The 8,012-nt window shown below is 37.6% G+C and overlaps 1 long non-coding RNA gene across 1 annotated transcript; it reads right to left on the bottom strand.

The window, feature by feature from the left end:
• Positions 1-397: 397 nt before the first annotated feature.
• On the bottom strand, positions 398-7,645 carry LOC115412706 (uncharacterized). Its single transcript, XR_003934371.1, has 3 exons — positions 7,540-7,645; positions 3,371-3,403; positions 398-421 (listed from the first exon to the last, which is right to left on the bottom strand). It is a non-coding gene; the product is annotated as an uncharacterized LOC115412706 (long non-coding RNA).
• Between the last annotated feature and the right edge of the window lie 367 nt (positions 7,646-8,012).

Raw genomic sequence — 8,012 nt, 5'->3', positions numbered from 1 at the left:
ATTGATCAGTTTGTGTGAGTTCACATGAAATCTGAGTTGAAGTCTTGGACTGACCAGGATCTGAGAGTCCACAGAGTCTGGAGCCCACAGTGACAGTGGAAGGGTTAGGGTTCAATGTTGATGGTCTTACCTGAACAATTCAGCTCCAGGAATGAAATGAGAGATGTATCAGATATAAAACAGTCACTCAGTTCAGATTCATCACAGACAGATCTGAATGACCAACTATCTACATCTGAATACTCATATCTGTATCTCAGTGAAACTGCAGATCCACAGTCCAGTTCTGCACAAACTCTGTTTCCTAACTTCCTGTACCAGTATATCCCATCCACTGGTTTCCAGTTTCCATCCTGTCGTTTCATCTCCAGGTCACCATGACAACGACTGGCTCCTCCCACCAACCTGAAGTGGACAGACTCTGTAGAAATAAGACAGACCAGTCAGAGTCCAGTCCAGAACCACACCAGCCCATGTGGACCACGTGGACTGGATTATTGAGCACATGTGGTTTCCATGTGTGAACAGTGTTTTCAGTCCCACTGACAGATTTTGTGTCCAAACGGACTCAGTTCATCCCTAATTCATTCAGTCAGTGAATTGAATGGCTCAGTCTGCTCCTGTTTGTCAGTGTTTCCTTCACTTGTGGATCTTTAAAGCCACACTTGTCCAAATGTCAGGAACAGGAGCTGAGCGTGCTCAGTGGAGCTTCTGTAAACCCATCCTTCCTGAATCCTCTGCATTGGCTCCAGTTTGTTCAGATGAAACCACCTGAACCAAGGTTGTAATAGTTTTTTAATTATAGTTTAGTTTTATTTAGTTTTGACTTTTTTTCTCTAATTCATTTAGTTTTAATTAGTTTTTAGAGCATGTTTGCTAGTTTTTATTAGTTAGCGTTTATTTTTTTTCCTGAATGCTTAGTTTTAGTTTAGTTTAGCTTTAATATTAGTTTTGGTTATTTCATATATTTTATCTTCCTCACCATCTTATTCAAAGAAATCAGTGAGGTGCGAATCAGCTGGTTACTCTGGACACTTTATTTTAGGGTCGGGTTAGGGCGGCTCACTGACTGAGCAGAGACACAACACATGTACATTATGATGTATACATTCCCTATAGCAGGTTGGGGTGTGTGTGTGTGTGTGTGTGTGTTCCATATGCAACGTCACTTATGTGAAAACAATGCGAAGATGTGAAAAGCGTGAGAGGAGATGCACAAAACAGCTGGCAGTAAACCAGACAGAAACATACACTATATTGCCAAAGTATTGTCTCCCCCATCCAAATAATCAGAATCAGCTGTTCCAATCCCTTCCATGTCCACAGGTGTATTAAATCCAGCCCTAGGCATGCAAACTGCTTTTACAAACATTTGGGACAGAATGGGTCTCTCTCAGGAGCTCAGTGAATTCCAGCGTGGAACTGTGATAGGATGCCACCTGTGCAACAAATCCAGTGGTGAACTTTCCTGGCTCCTAATATTCCACAGTCAGCTGTCAGCTGGATTATAAGAAAGTGGAAGTGTTTGGGAACGACGGCAACTCAGCCACGAAGTGGTAGGCCACGTAAACTGACGGAGCGGGGTCAGCGGATGCTGAGGCGCAGAGTGTGAAGAGGTGGAACTGTCTGCAGAGTCAATGGTACAGACCTCCAAACTTCATGTGTCCTTCAGATTAGCTCCAGAACAGTGCGCAGAGAGCTTCATGGAATGGGTTTCCGTGGCCGAGCAGCCGCATCCAAGCCATGCATCACCAAGTGCAATGCAAAGCGCCGGATGCAGTGGTGTAAAGCACGCCGCCACTGGACTCTAGAGCAGTGGAGGCGCCTTCTCTGGAGTGACCAATCGCACTTCTCTGATGGACGGGTCTGGGTTTGGTGGTCGCCAGGAGAACGATACTTGTGGGACCGCATTGTGCCAAGTGTAAAGTTTGGTGGAGGGGGGGTTATGGTGTGGGTTGTTTTTAGGAGCTGGGCTGGGCCCCTTAGTTCCAGTGAAAGGAACTGGGAATGCTTCAGCATTCCAAGACATTTTGGACAATTCCATGCTCCCAACTTTGTGGGAACAGTTTGGAGCTGGCCCCTTCCTCTTCCAACATGACTGTGCACCAGTGCACAAAGCAAGGTCCATAAAGACATGGATGACAGAGTCTGGTGTGGATGAACTGGACTGGCCTGCACACAGTCCTGACCTCAACCCCATAGAACACCTTTGGATGAATTAGAGCGCAGACTGAGAGCCAGGCCTTCTGTCCAACATCAGTGTGTGACCTCACAAATACGCTTCTGGAAGAATGGTCCAAAATTCCCATGAACACACTCCTAAACCTTGTGGACAGCCTTCCCAGAAGAGTTGAAGCTGTTATAGCTGCAAAGGGTGGACCCACGTCAGATTGAACCCCATAGACTAGGAATGGGATGGCACTGAAATTCATATGAGAATCAAGGCAGGTGAGCAAATACTTTTGGCAATATAGTGTATATAAACCAGCTAACCAGCAGTTAAACCAGATAGAAACATATATAAACCATTATAAACATATATAACCCAGTTCATCAGTAAACCACACCTTAGCAGATAACTCATATCTTAATCATCTACAGTTCCATTATTAGCCAACTTTGCTTCATTTTATTTCAGCTGGCTGTAGCTAGTAACATCAAACATTTTTTTAACATTATAACAGGTTCCATACCTCTGTAATTGGATTATTTTTCATCCTCCTCTTTTCTCTGCTTCTAAACTGTGCAGTTAAGGGCTTGGAAGGCCTTTCATGGTGAAATTCTCCAACCTTTACCTGGATGCTTTGTTCAAATACCTGTCTGATGCTGTCATTCAGCTCCACTCTGTCTCTGTCACTCACGCACACACAGTGAGCGCAAAAAAAATAAAAAAAAATTAAAAAAAGAAAAAAACCCAACCCATGTATCACTCAAGTAAATCCCAGACAGGACTGTGCTGCTGTGTCCCAGCTTTAGTCAGTATGTTCCAGGTAGAGTGGGGACCAGAAGACAACTGGAAACCACAGTGACCAGACATGACAGACTGTGAAGTGTCGTATCCAGCTAAAATTGCGGGAGCGAAATAAATCAGTTTGATATCAATCCAACATTGACAAAGACTAAAACTAAGGGAATTTTATACATAATTTTTATACATTTTAGTTACTTTTGTAAGCATACAATACAGTTTCAGTTAGTTATTGTTTTTTTTTTTTTTAATTAGAGTTTTTATTTATTTCAGTTAACGAAAATGTTTTTTCAATTTTAGTTTTCGTCATTTCATTTGTTTTCGTTAATGATTATAACCTTGACCTAAACCAGGATGTTCAGCTTCAGCCCAGTTCACATCCCTCCTTTGTGCATTTCTTACCTGTTGAAGTGCTGTTGTTTTCAGACAGGAGCCCTGCAGGAAAAACACAAAGGACAGCCATGAAAACAGGACAAGACTGGGATTAGAACTCAAACATGTCCACATTAGGAACCAAACAGGAAACTGAGGCTGATCAGGTTGGATCCAAATCTGTCTGAACTGTGTTTGTGCTTCGACTTTGACAAACGGCGTCTAAATACCAAAGCAGCACATGAGACACAGATGAAGGTTCAAATACAAATATATGACATGATTGAACAGCAGCAGATGAACGACGACAAGATGAAACTGACACATTTAGGTGGAGCAGGATCAGTTACACACAAATACTGTTGTGTTAATATTATCCTCTGTATTTTTTTTGTGTTTTTCAAATTTATTTTCCTATATTTAATTTAGATGTTCATGAAAACTCAGATTAAAGTTCAGGGTTATTACATCCGAAACAGAGAAAACTGAAAAAACAGTGTCTTTTTCAGTCCAATCTGTCATTAAAGGTGGGGTCTGAGATGTTTTCCTGGAGCATTTTTTACTATATTCCTTAAAATCCCCTTCACACTCTGATTACAACCAATTAATTAAATGCTCAAACACAAAATAAAAAATTAGTCACCTATGGAACAGAAAGGACTGAAAAGACACCATCCAATCATTTTGAGCGCCCACTCGAAATGACTGAACAGTGATATGTCTATCAAAGTCAACTGCCATTTGTCCCTCCCCCTTCTGTTCGTACCCCTCTTCGAGCATGAATCTGTGTTCTCTGAGGTTTGGAACAAGTGTACAGGAAACAGAGCTAGAGCTGGGATAGATTAGTTATATTACAGAGTGGGGAAGCAAAATTTACAATATTTTGAGGCAGGGATTGAAAGACAGTGTATGACCAATTAGTTTATTGAAAGTCATGAGAATTTATTTGCCACAAGAAAATGTCCATAATAGAAAATGTTTTTATTCTATGTGTCCTCCTTCTTTCTCAATAACTGCCTTCACACGCTTCCTGAAACTTGTGCAAGTGTTCCTCAAATATTGGGGTGACAACTCCCATTCTTCTTTAATAGTATCTTCCAGACTTTCTGGTAATAGTTTTGCTCATAGTCATTCTCTTCTTTCCATTATAAACAGTCTTTATGGACACTCCAACTATTTTGAAATCTCCTTTGGTGTGACGAGTGCATTCAGCAAATCACACACTCTTTGACGTTTGCTTTCCTGATTACTCATATGGGCAAAAGTTTGTGAAAAGGTATGGATAATAGTGTTAGGTATGATTATGACATCAGTATATGTTTGGGTTCAAAACAACTGACGTAGTGCCTGCTGAGAAAAAAACAACTAAATGTTCATTGTACATTTTGCTTCCCCGCCCTGTAGTTATATTAGTTATATTAGTTATTAGCTACATTAGTTATAATAGCTATATTAGCTATATTAGTTATATTAGTTATATTAGCTATATTAGTTATATTAGCTATATTAGTAATATTAGTTATATTAGTTATGTTAGTTATATTAGCTACATTAGTTATATTAGCTATATTAGTTAGTTATATTAGCTATATTAGCTATATTAGTTATATTACTTATATTTGTTATATTAGCTATATTAGTTATTAGCTATATTAGCTATATTAGTTACATTAGCTATATTAGCTATATTAGTTATATTAGCTATATTAGTTACATTAGTTATATTAGTTACATTAGTTATATTAGCTATATTAGTTATATTAGCTATATTAGTTACATTAGTTATATTAGTTATATTTGCTATATTAGCTATATTAGTTACATTAGTTATATTAGTTATATTAGCTACATTAGTTATATTAGCTATATTAGTTATATTAGTTTATTAGCTATATTAGTTATTAGCTATATTAGCTATATTAGTTATATTAGCTATATTAGTTACATTAGTTATATTAGCTCTATTAGTTATATTAGTTATATTAGCTATATTAGCTATATTAGTTATATTAGCTATATTAGCTATATTAGTTATGTTAGAATGGAAAGTTCACCGGTTAACTGTTTTATCACCAACATAAATCACTAGTAGATGTACCGTTAGTTAGATAGGTATGTACTGGGGCTGTTCTGTAAGAGCAGCGGGGTTACAGGTGACTGAAGAAGTATGAATGGATCTGTGAGCTGGAGCCTCAGCCAGGGTCAGAGCTGGAGTCAGAGCTGGAGTCAACGTCAGAGCCTGAGCCAGGTTGGAGCTGGGGCCGTAGCCGTAGCCTCAGCCGGGCCGGGGCCGGACTGAGGCCGTGGTCGGAGCCCAAGCCGGGCCGTACAGGGCCGGAGCCAGAGCCTCAGCTGGCGAATTGTTGTTGTGCAGCGTTCATGAACCCTCGAGAACAAGCATTGCACGTGCCAGTACTCTGGAGGCGTGGCTTCGGAGGGATGTCTGAAGAAAGGGGTTTGGACTTTTGAATTGTGTATTTTCAAAATGTAGGTGCTTGAACTGTTTTTCTAAGATCTCGCACCCCACCTTTAACTGAACATAAACCCAGTGTGTCCATCCACTGGAACTGATCCAACTCCATGGGTTTATTAGTTTTTCTTCCATTTCATTCAGTTAGAGGTTTATTTTGTTCATGTTGCTTCTTGTTTTCGTCCATCTGTTATTCTTTTTTTTTTTTTTAACTGATCACTTAATCTCTTTCTTTGCTTATTTTATTCTTTTTTTTAACATAATTTCAATCTTTTTTTTGCATATTTTTTCATGTGACTTGTTATTTTAGTTCATTTTTGGTTAATTTTATTTATTATTTAATATATATAATAAAAAAACTCAGTGTGTCCATCCATTGTTATTGATCCAACTAATCCAACTATCCAGCAAAAAATAAATAAATAAAAATTATGTATACATACATATATATATATATATATATTATATAGATATATATATATATATATATATATTTTTTTTTTTTTTTTTTTTTTTTTCCAACTTTACCATCTATTTGGTCTTATACGTTTTGAACAAATTGCACTAAGGACGTGATTGGGAAGGTAAGAACTACACCTTTAAAACATTTAACATGACCAAATACATCAGATGAATTTTTCTCAGTTAAAATTGGGAAAATCTAAAAGTGACGGACTCACGAAAAACCACAGGCAATTTTGACACCAAAAAGTAAATGGTCATAACATGCTGTGCCTGGGTGATATTTTCTTACTGAATACATAGACATGTTTCAAAATGTAGTTTAGAATACAATAGTTGTGGTTTTGAAACTCTAAACTTTTTATTACCAGAGTTATGAAAAAAAAAAAATCTGAAGCAAAAGTAAAGGTACAGACTCACAAAACTGGGTCACCGGGTAATCCTTCTGTAAATGTGAAGGCCTCACTCAGTAAATGTATTTATTGCAGACTTCAAAGGCCTTTGAACTTGAGTTTTAGGTTGACCAAATTGATGAAATGTATTAAAAATATTAATATTTAAGATTGAAAAAAGAATAAAATATATCTTGGACGACACAGGAAGAAATTATTTGAACTTGATAACTCATTTAGTTCACAAATGGTTGACAATTTATTGCAACATAATTTGATTAGTTTTTTTATATACAAAATAGAAAATATTAATATTTAACAAACATTAAATTATAAATAATGAAAACACATAAAATTGCAAGATTACCATTTGTTGTGTGTCAGTTGTTGTAATTATAGATAGATAATGGGTCCCAGTTTGATATTTCAGGTGACCACCGTCTCAGCTGAAGCTGAAAGGTGACGAACTCACAAACAAAAAGTAGGGTTTTTTTTTTCAATGAAATTATACAAAATGTAAAAATGTAATATGCCCATCTTTTTATACATGTCAAAGGACCACTTTCATGCATTTTCAAATTTACAGTGATATTTTAAGTGGTTTAAACATTTTTTTGGGTATTTTCCGGTGATGGAGCCGACATAGGTTTGTCCCAAGTCAAAGTCAAAGTCTTTAAAACAGCTGTAAATATTCTTTTTCATCTTCAACTTTAAATATATGTGATATATAGGTAATAATTGAATGCATAAAAAAGAAAAGTAAGTTCTATTAATATATAAACAGTTTTAAAAATGTTTAAATATGAATATGGAGATGGAGCAGAAGCTGTCAGACAGCAGTGAATCCTTTTGTGTGTGTCCATCCTTCTTCATACCTTGGATCCAGAAGCACATAGAGATGATCAGCAGTGTGGTGTCCATGTCCAGTCCAATGGTCTTCTCTTCTCTTGTCTTCTCTTCTCTTCTCTTGTCTTTCTTCTTCTCTTCTCTTCTCTGAGTCCTCTTCACTGTCTCTGTCTTTGATCAGGACATCACTCAGCTCTCCTCATTCTTATCTCCTCATCTCCTCCGCTGTGGTTAGTGTTCTGCGTCAGACACCTTCACATATTTGGGCTGTAATATTCCACTATAAGTCCACACCCCTGCTTTCTGGACACAATGATTCAATCATTCATTTATTTTCTGAACCTGCTTTTATCCTCACTAGGGGGTCACTTGGAGCCTATCCCAGCTACTTATAGGCGAAGGCGGGTTCACCCTGGATATTTCTCCAGTTCATCACAGGACTGAACATATAGAGACAAACAGTCACTGTCACATTCACACCTATTTACCGATTTAGATTAAC

This window comes from Sphaeramia orbicularis, chromosome 21 (assembly GCF_902148855.1).
Source record: "Sphaeramia orbicularis chromosome 21, fSphaOr1.1, whole genome shotgun sequence".
In the NCBI taxonomy this organism is placed as follows: Eukaryota; Metazoa; Chordata; class Actinopteri; order Kurtiformes; family Apogonidae; genus Sphaeramia; species Sphaeramia orbicularis.
Note: the sequence above shows the minus strand (reverse complement) of the source record. Positions and strands in the feature narration are given on the sequence as shown.